At 38.7% G+C, this 8,427-nt stretch overlaps 1 pseudogene; it reads right to left on the bottom strand.

The window, feature by feature from the left end:
- Window positions 1–1,424: 1,424 nt before the first annotated feature.
- Window positions 1,425–1,518, bottom strand: LOC150006532 (U2 spliceosomal RNA; annotated as a pseudogene).
- Window positions 1,519–8,427: the final 6,909 nt, after the last annotated feature.

The raw sequence follows: 8,427 nt of genomic DNA, 5'->3' as shown, positions 1-8,427 counted from the left end.
GCAGAGCTGTAGTGGAAAAAAAATAACACGCTTCCCCTCCAAAGAATTTGGACAGGTTGCCTGGGGAAAGTGTGGCTGCCAATGCATGTGCCCCCCTGAGTAAGCCCCTCTAAATCCAGATACAAGGGACTCCCAGCTAAGGCCTGGCTTCCCTGAAAATGAAACCTCTCAAGTAGGTCTCACTCATGTAGACAAAGGACCTAGTAAGTCTTCCAATGAGCAATGAAGTCGGTGAGGGCAAAGGTTCTAACTGAGTCAGTATCAGAGAAAACCTGCAGAAATAATCTATCTTTCTTAAGTATAAGTGGAGAACCAGGGGTCAATAGCATAGAAGAGAAAGACAAAAACAGATGATCAGAATAACTAACCGCAGTGGAAACATAACACGTGATCTAGGAAAACAGATAAACAAGCCAGAGTGTTTTCAATAACTTGAGAACAAAATGCTGCTGGACAATACTGATCCATATTGTGTTTTGTTCATTGCTATGGTGGTATTTTATACAGGTTGGGACAAAAGTAGGTTTACACTTTTCTGTATGGAAAATAATACAATAATGAATAATTATACAAGGATAAACTGTTTCACATACTTGCAACTGTAAACCTACTTTTTCCCCACCCTGTAAATTATGCTTTATGTTGTAGTTATTTCTGGTCCTGTGTATTTTTCTCTCATGAGGCTGTAAATGCCTTGAAGACAGGAACATAGTCATGACCTGTGATACTGAGGGAATTTAAAGTCACTAGGCAGCCAGTTCTCTCTGAGCCATGTCCCATGAAACTGCTTTGGGCTCAAATTCCAGGTATGGTGACTCCTGTGTTCTGACTGTAGATTGTTTTAATGAGACATTCAAGTTTGCTCAGTTTCTAAGGGAGCAGAGCTAGTGCCATCCTCAGTGGGTTTTTGTCTATTCTACTTAATATGAAAATAAAACTGATGATTGTCATGATTTTTTCAGGGTTGTTCGTATGCAAGTATATAATCATGCTGTTTTTTCAAATGTACCTCTTATTGTTTGATGAATCCAGGGACATCATGTGAAAGCTCAGGCTCTTTCTCGATTGGGAAGAAGTAAGGAAGTGTGGAAGGAGTTTCTCTGTTGCCTTGCTTTAAATCCTGACTGTAACTCAGTGAAAGAAGAAGCACAGAAGTTGTGACTTTAAATTATCTTTTTCTTTAAGCATTATTTGTAAATGCTAAGTAACTCTTGCATGTAAAATAAACAAAAAATTCAATTCTGAATATTCATGGAAATATTATTAAAAATACATGGTTAAGAGCAATAAGGTTCATGTATTTGATAAGTTTCACCCATGGATAAAGCAGAATGTTTCACAAGATAGCATACACACATCTCAGTTCCTCTGAAATAATGACACATATTAAGTGAGGCAAGGTTGATGTATGCAGCTGGGGAAACAAAGTGTTTTTTTACCTAGAGTTTGTTATTTCAAATGTTAAACTGTTAAGAACAGATACTACATTTGATCTTAGCCAACAGGCTGTGAAGCAAAGCTCCTGTGTAGGAGCGCTGTAAGGCATTGTGATACAACATACAGACTATATCAATTCAGCTTCATAGGTTGATTGAAATTTTCAGCAAAACTTCACCAGCATAATGCAGAACTATCTGCTCTTTTATGCAAATCACTAGCCAAGTCTTATTAGAGGTCATCAAGTCACACTTAATGTAGGAATCTATTTTATAAAAAAGCCTGTTTAATAGTAACACAGTCTTAGCACTTCCAGTAACCAGGAGTTCTTATTTTTCTGTAAGTATTCCCGTTTTAACGCTTTTTATTGCCAGTTTCTGCTCTACATCTACCCTGTAATTTTCTCTTAACAGTTCTAGGTTTATTTTCTAGAGTAAGATAAAATAAATCAGTTTTTTCTCCTTCATTTTAAACCATGTTAGATATTTAAGAGCAGTTATTATCTTTGTCTTAAGTCATTGTTTGGACCCAACATCCTTTTCTCCTAAAAAAGGGTTTGTGAGGGTTCTTCCTCTGGGTGCACTGTAGTATACTCCAAGTTCCAGCATCCACACCCGACAGCTATGGGTAGTGAACTTTTACCTTCCCTTATGTTCACATAATGAGGAGTGCTCGTCTCTTTTTAGCTTGATACCCTCTCACTACACTGTTGGCTTTTATTAGAACTACAGTATATAGTTACCCAAGACACCTAGACATTTTAAAAACGAGAACTTCCTATCAATAATTTTTATCCTTTTCTTGTGCAGTTGATTAGTCCTTGTTAATTTTGTTATATTATCACTCATTGGTTTTGGCCATTGTTCCAACTTGTCAAGATAATACTGAATCTCAAATCTGCTATTTTAACTCTTTCTGTCTGCTTTGTCCTACCTGCAAATTTCACAAAAATCTTAAGACATATCTCATCTCAACTGATCCTCACAACAGCATCATGAGGAATTCAGTCCAGTATAGAGAGATTAAGAAGATTCATAAAGGTCTCAGGACCAGAATTTATGTCTGGTGGATTTCTGTCTGTCTGATGCTTTTTCAGACATGACGTCTTTCCCTCCAGAATTCCGTGGGTGGTAGACATCTTCTATCACAGACAGTAGCAAAACAATACTAGCTTGTGGTACCTTCTCTGGCAGCCTCCTGCAGCTCTGCTGGAACTCTTCAGAGCCATCCCTGATGAGATGCTGTCACTGCTACAGAGGTCCTGGGTTCCGACGCACTCAGCTGTCTCATGAAGAACAGTGAGGGGATTCTTTGTTAGGATCCAGCCACTCGTTTTGCTTCTCTTAAGCCCTTGGATGGAGCTGAGTCCAGGAGGCATGGCAGAACCATTGAGAGACTGGTAGTCACTTCCTGCCACTACCACAAACTAGTCCATGGTTCTTGAACCAGGATACGGCCCTTCACCTTCTTTTCCTTTAAAATTCTTTACTAGGTGGCTCTTCTGGTTTCTTGTAAATTGAGCAGTTCTCTAGGAATATCTCAATCCTGGTGGTCACAGCTTAGATTTAATCTGGGGCTACCTGCAACCTCTACACCCCACATTTCTCTCTTGTCCATGAGACTTTTGAGTGACATTTTCTTTGGCAGATTGTAAGGACCAGACAGGAAGAAATTGTAATGCTTATATTGTGTAATTGTAAGACCAAAATGGAAAGGGACAAGGAGGTAAAATGCCTAAAACATTGACTGTGCTTTCAGAAGCTTTTGAATTTTAAAATATTGGCAATTGAATTATGAAAATTACTCTTTTCAATGTTTTAGGTCTGATTAGCCTCATAGTTTCCTCTGAATTTTTAAGACATATTACATCTTTTTCAAAAGTGTTCTAAATATTGTTTTTCTTCTTGGTAAGTTTATAGGTAATGTGTGAGGTGTTTTTTCCAGTCTCAGAAAGCATGCATCCAAACTTCACACCTTGCACTGAAAGCAGAAGGATGAGCACCGATTAAAGGCTCAGCGTCACAGCCATAGAGACACACAGGTTTCTCTGGAAGGAGGTGGTGATGCAGTGAGTTCTCAGGTATGAAGTGCATGTGTTTGTCAGTATTATCTTGAGTAAGCTTCATGTAATCCCTTAATTTTGAATGTTAACATGTCATTCAGACTGTGGCATTATGTTAGTTAGAAGTGCTTCTCAAAGCCAGATCTAGCTCCTCAACCTGAGGGTTGAAGCTTTAAAGAAAGTTGGTGGAAGTAATGAAAACAATTGATCATTGGAAGAATGTTCCAGGACATCTCCAAACAGCCTAAAACATTGAAAGACTTGAAATTATTTTTCCTTTAGAGAGAAAAAAAGCAGAGGGATGGTTTGAACATATGAAGACGGATGTTCAATTGATCAGTCCTTGGAAGAAATTATCCTATATTTTACTATGAAACGTGTAAAGTTTATCTTAGAAATTACTAGGTGAAATCAATTATGCAGAAAGAGTATAAGCCCTCTTTTTGTCCAAAGGTTTATAAAAATGACTACTGCATGATTTTTTTTCTTACGCTGTGATTGATTTAATATTTAGGATTCTTTTTTTTTTTTTTTTTTACTTAACCAGAATCCATCTGAGACATCTGATGTGTTTAGAAATATTAATTCCTCAGTTTTATATTTTATTTTGGGTCTACACTTTGAAGAGGATAAAGCAGAGTTAGAAAGTATCTTTCCAATAGCACCCAGCACTGGTTTAAAGAGGCAGTTTTCAGAAACTCGCAGGATGCATATGAGCTGCACAACACTCCTGGAAATTCCCAAGAAAGGTCAGTAAGCTGCTTTCTCATGGAGTTGTGTGACTCTGGAGTGACAGAATGCTAACTATAATCAATATACTTTTAAAAGCTTTATGCAGATAGTTTAAAATTAAAAATGAAATAAATATATCAGCTTTAAGATTATAAAACAGTTTAAATGGTTAAGTCTACAAGGGCTTCACAGTAAAAAATAGCATAGAAAATTTAGGTATATAACTTTTATTCATGCTTACTGTCCAGGTAAATTATTGCTACATTGTGTTAATTGGACAGGAACACCTCCTGCCCACCATGACTTGCTATATTGGTGTAACAAACTTTACCCAGAGGAAATACAGTTATTGTGCTGTTATCCAGGTATGCAAGTGTTAACTATAGCATTTTCAATTATTTTCAGAGGCAGATCCCTCACCTCAAAGGAATATGATCTCTGACATAGGAGAAAGTCCAGAGCTCCCAGTAGATGTAACTGATTTTGAGTGTGCCCTTTGCATGAGGTAGGATAACATAAGGTCTGTGCAACTATTTTCAAAGTTCAGCAGCCCTTCTGAATTTTATATTCTAAACATAATGGATTTTTTATTATCAGAGAAATTATGTAAACTTCAGTAATAATTTATTAATTTTCTGAAACTTGATAAGAAAGATGTAAGTGGAAATGGATATACAAGGGGGGAACCCTCCCCAAAATGAATTATCTTCTGGAGGGCAGGCCCCTTGTAGTACAGGCTTCCCCCACTAGGTGAGTGTTCTAGGAACCTATCTGTATCAGTGTACCAGCTGGCATTGTTGTGAGAGGCTGTGTTCAGCTTCAGTGAATTTTTTTTGAAGACTCTTTCAGCGCGTTTGCCTACTTCTTGATGTCAGATTTACCAGCACAGCTGCCCACACTGTGATAAATGTTCAGTAGTTTTTGACCAAAAAATGACATAACCCCTGTGTCCCATTCTCCCTATTCACCTGATCTCACCCTGGGCAACTTTTTTTTTTTTTTTTTATTTCTCTTAATGGAAAAAGTCCTCAGAGGGAAATGTTTTGCTGATGTGGAAGAGGTGAAACTAAAAACAGTGGAAGCGCTTTCTGGAGGAGATCCAAGATGGCGGAGGAGTAAGTGGAAGCTACACTAACCTCCTTCCAGGACCAGTCTGGATTTACAACTTAATTTTGGAGAAATCATCTGGAATAACCAACGGAACACTAGCTGGAAAGAAGTCTTATAACCACGGAGAGACAGAAAAGGCCGCTACATCACAACGTGACCGGTAGGGAGTGCGGAGACGCGGAAGGGCTGGCTGGGCTCACACGGGTGGCTGCTGAAGGGACTGAGAAACAGCTCAGCAGGCGGGGATTCCCCCTGAGAAGGGCAGGGTCTAAACCCCCAGCTGGGCTTCCCAGCCTACAGCGACAGAGTGGAAAGTAAAATAGTATCAGCTGCGAAAAGCAAAAAGCCACAGGCTTTCTTGCTAGCCAGAGAGAAACAGCAGGAGAAAAAGAGCTCTTAAGTGGATCACATACGAAAATATTTTGGCCACCACTTACCCTGGGCTCAAGCAGAGGGAAGGCAGAGAGGACTGGAGACACTTGGGGAGAATTTGGCACGGTGGCTTTGAGGGGAGAACTGGAGGAGCAGCTGACTGGGTCCCAGTGCTGACTCATCCCCAGTACTGCGGGTAGACCATTCCCCTCCAAGTGGCGTCAGCCTGAGGGGAAGCAAAAGCCCTGCCTACAGGAATTAAGCTGCCACACCCACAGTTCTTAAGCCTGACAGTTAATCACAGATTGAATAGATTAACAATCAAAGAAGACAGACAACAGCAGTAGATCCCTGGAAGTCTCCAACAGGCTGCCTAGGGCCAGACTGGTACATGATCTGACGCCACCAGAGGCAGATCCAGGAAGTGCAGATCATTCCAAGAAGCACCAACAAACAATAGGAGTCAAAAAAATGGGGAGACAGAGAAACAACCTCCCATCAAAAGGAAAGGTAGAATCCCCAGAAAGAGTGCTAAATGAAATAGAGGGGAGCGAACTATCAGATATGGAATTCAAAACATGGATTATGGAGAAGCTGAATGAGCTCAGCGGAAACTTCAAAGAACTCCAGAAAAACTACAAGGAACTCACAGAAAATTACGTGAGCATGAAAAAGGACATAGAAGCTATCAATAAGAGCCAGGAGGAAATGAAAAATACGATCTCTGAATTGAAGAACACAGTAGAAGGAATTAAAAGCAGGCTAGAGGAAGCAGAAGATCGGATCAGCGAGCTGGAGGACAACCTACACAAAAACTCCCAGACAATGCAACAAAATGAAAAAAGACTGAACAAGACTGAAGAGGTTCTAAGACAGCTGCAGAACAACATGAAACGTAATAATATCCGTATCATAGGAATTCCAGAAGGAGAAGAAGAAGAGCAAGGGATAGAAAACCTCTTTGAAAAACTAATGACAGAAAACTTTCCTAACATGACGAGAGAAAGAGTCACGCAAGTCCAGGAAGCACAGAGGGTCCCAATGAAGATGAACCCCAACAGGCCCACCTCAAGACACATCATAATTAAAATGGCAACATTCAAAGACAAAGAGAGGATCCTAAAAGCAGCAAGAGAAAAACAACTAATAACATACAAGGGTACTCCAATAAGGCTATCATCAGATTTCTCAGCAGAAACACTACAAGCCAGAAGGGAATGGCAAAAAGTATTCCAAGCAATGAAAAACAAAGGCCTACAATCTAGAATACTATACCCAGCAAAGCTCTCATTCAAAATGGAGGGTGAAATAAGGAGCTTCCAAGACAAAAGAAGGCTAAAAGAATACATCTCGACCAAACCAGTAATGCAAGAGATGCTAAAAGGTCTGCTCTAAGAAGATAAAGAAACAGAGAGAGACAGAGAAGAACACGAGTACAAAGGGGAAAAATGACAATGAATAAGTACTTATCGGTAATAACCTTAAATGTAAATGGATTAAATGCTCCAATTAAAAGACATAGGGTAGCTGAATGGATTAGAAAGAATGACCCACATATATGCTGTCTACAAGAGACCCACCTTAGAACAAAAGATCTACACAGACTGAAAGTAAAGGGATGGAAAAATGTATTCCAAGCAAATGGACATGAAAAAAAAGCCGGGGTAGCAATACTTATATCAGACAAAACAGATTTCACAGCAAAGTCCATAAAAAGAGACAAAGAAGGGCATTTCATAATACTTAAGGGAAAAATCCATCAAGAAGATATAACCCTTATAAATATATATGCACCAAACTTAGGAGCACCCAAATATGTAAGGAAACTTTTGAAAGACTCCAAGAAAGATATAGACAACAACACACTCATAGTAGGGGACTTTAACACCCCATTGTCAACAATGGACAGATCTTCGAAGCAAAGAAACACCAAAGATATGGAGGCACTGAACAACACTCTAGATCAAATGGACTTAGTCGATATATATAGAAGTTTTCACCCCAAAGAAGCAAAATATACATACTTCTCAAGTGCACATGGAACATTTTCAAAGATAGACCACATGGTAGGACACAAAACAAGCCTTAACAAATTCAAGAAAATTGAAATTATATCAAGCATCTTCTCAGATCACAATGGCTTAAAATTGGAAATCAACCTCAAGGAAAAAACTCAAAAACATTCAAACTCATGGAGAATGAATAACATGCTATTAAATAATGAATGGGTTAACAATGACATCAAGGAAGAAATCAAAAAGTTTCTGGAAACTAATGATAATGAACACACAACAACCCAAAACCTATGGGATACAGCGAAAGCAGTCCTAAGAGGAAAGTTCATAGCAATACAGGCCTACCTAAAAAAGCTAGAGGAATATCTAATAAAAAATTTAACCCTACAGCTACAAGATCTAGAGGAAGAACAACAAGCAAAGCCCAGATCAAGTAGAAGGAAGGAAATCATCAAGATCAGAGCAGAATTAAATGACATAGAGTCTAAACTAACAATTCAAAAGATCAACAAAAGTAGGAGCTGGTTCTTTGAAAAAATAAACAAAATTGACAAGCCTTTAAGCAGGCTCATCAAGAAAAAAAGAGAGAGGACCCAAATAAATAAAATCAGAAATGAAAAAGGAGAAATCACAACTGATACCACAGAAATACAAAGGATTATAAGAAATTATTATGAACAACTGTATGGCAAGAAATTT

This window comes from Furipterus horrens, unplaced genomic scaffold, assembly GCF_987537825.1.
Source record: "Furipterus horrens unplaced genomic scaffold, mFurHor1.1.pri manual_scaffold_6, whole genome shotgun sequence".
Lineage (NCBI taxonomy): Eukaryota > Metazoa > Chordata > Mammalia > Chiroptera > Furipteridae > Furipterus > Furipterus horrens.
This window is presented reverse-complemented; position numbering and strand designations above follow the sequence as displayed.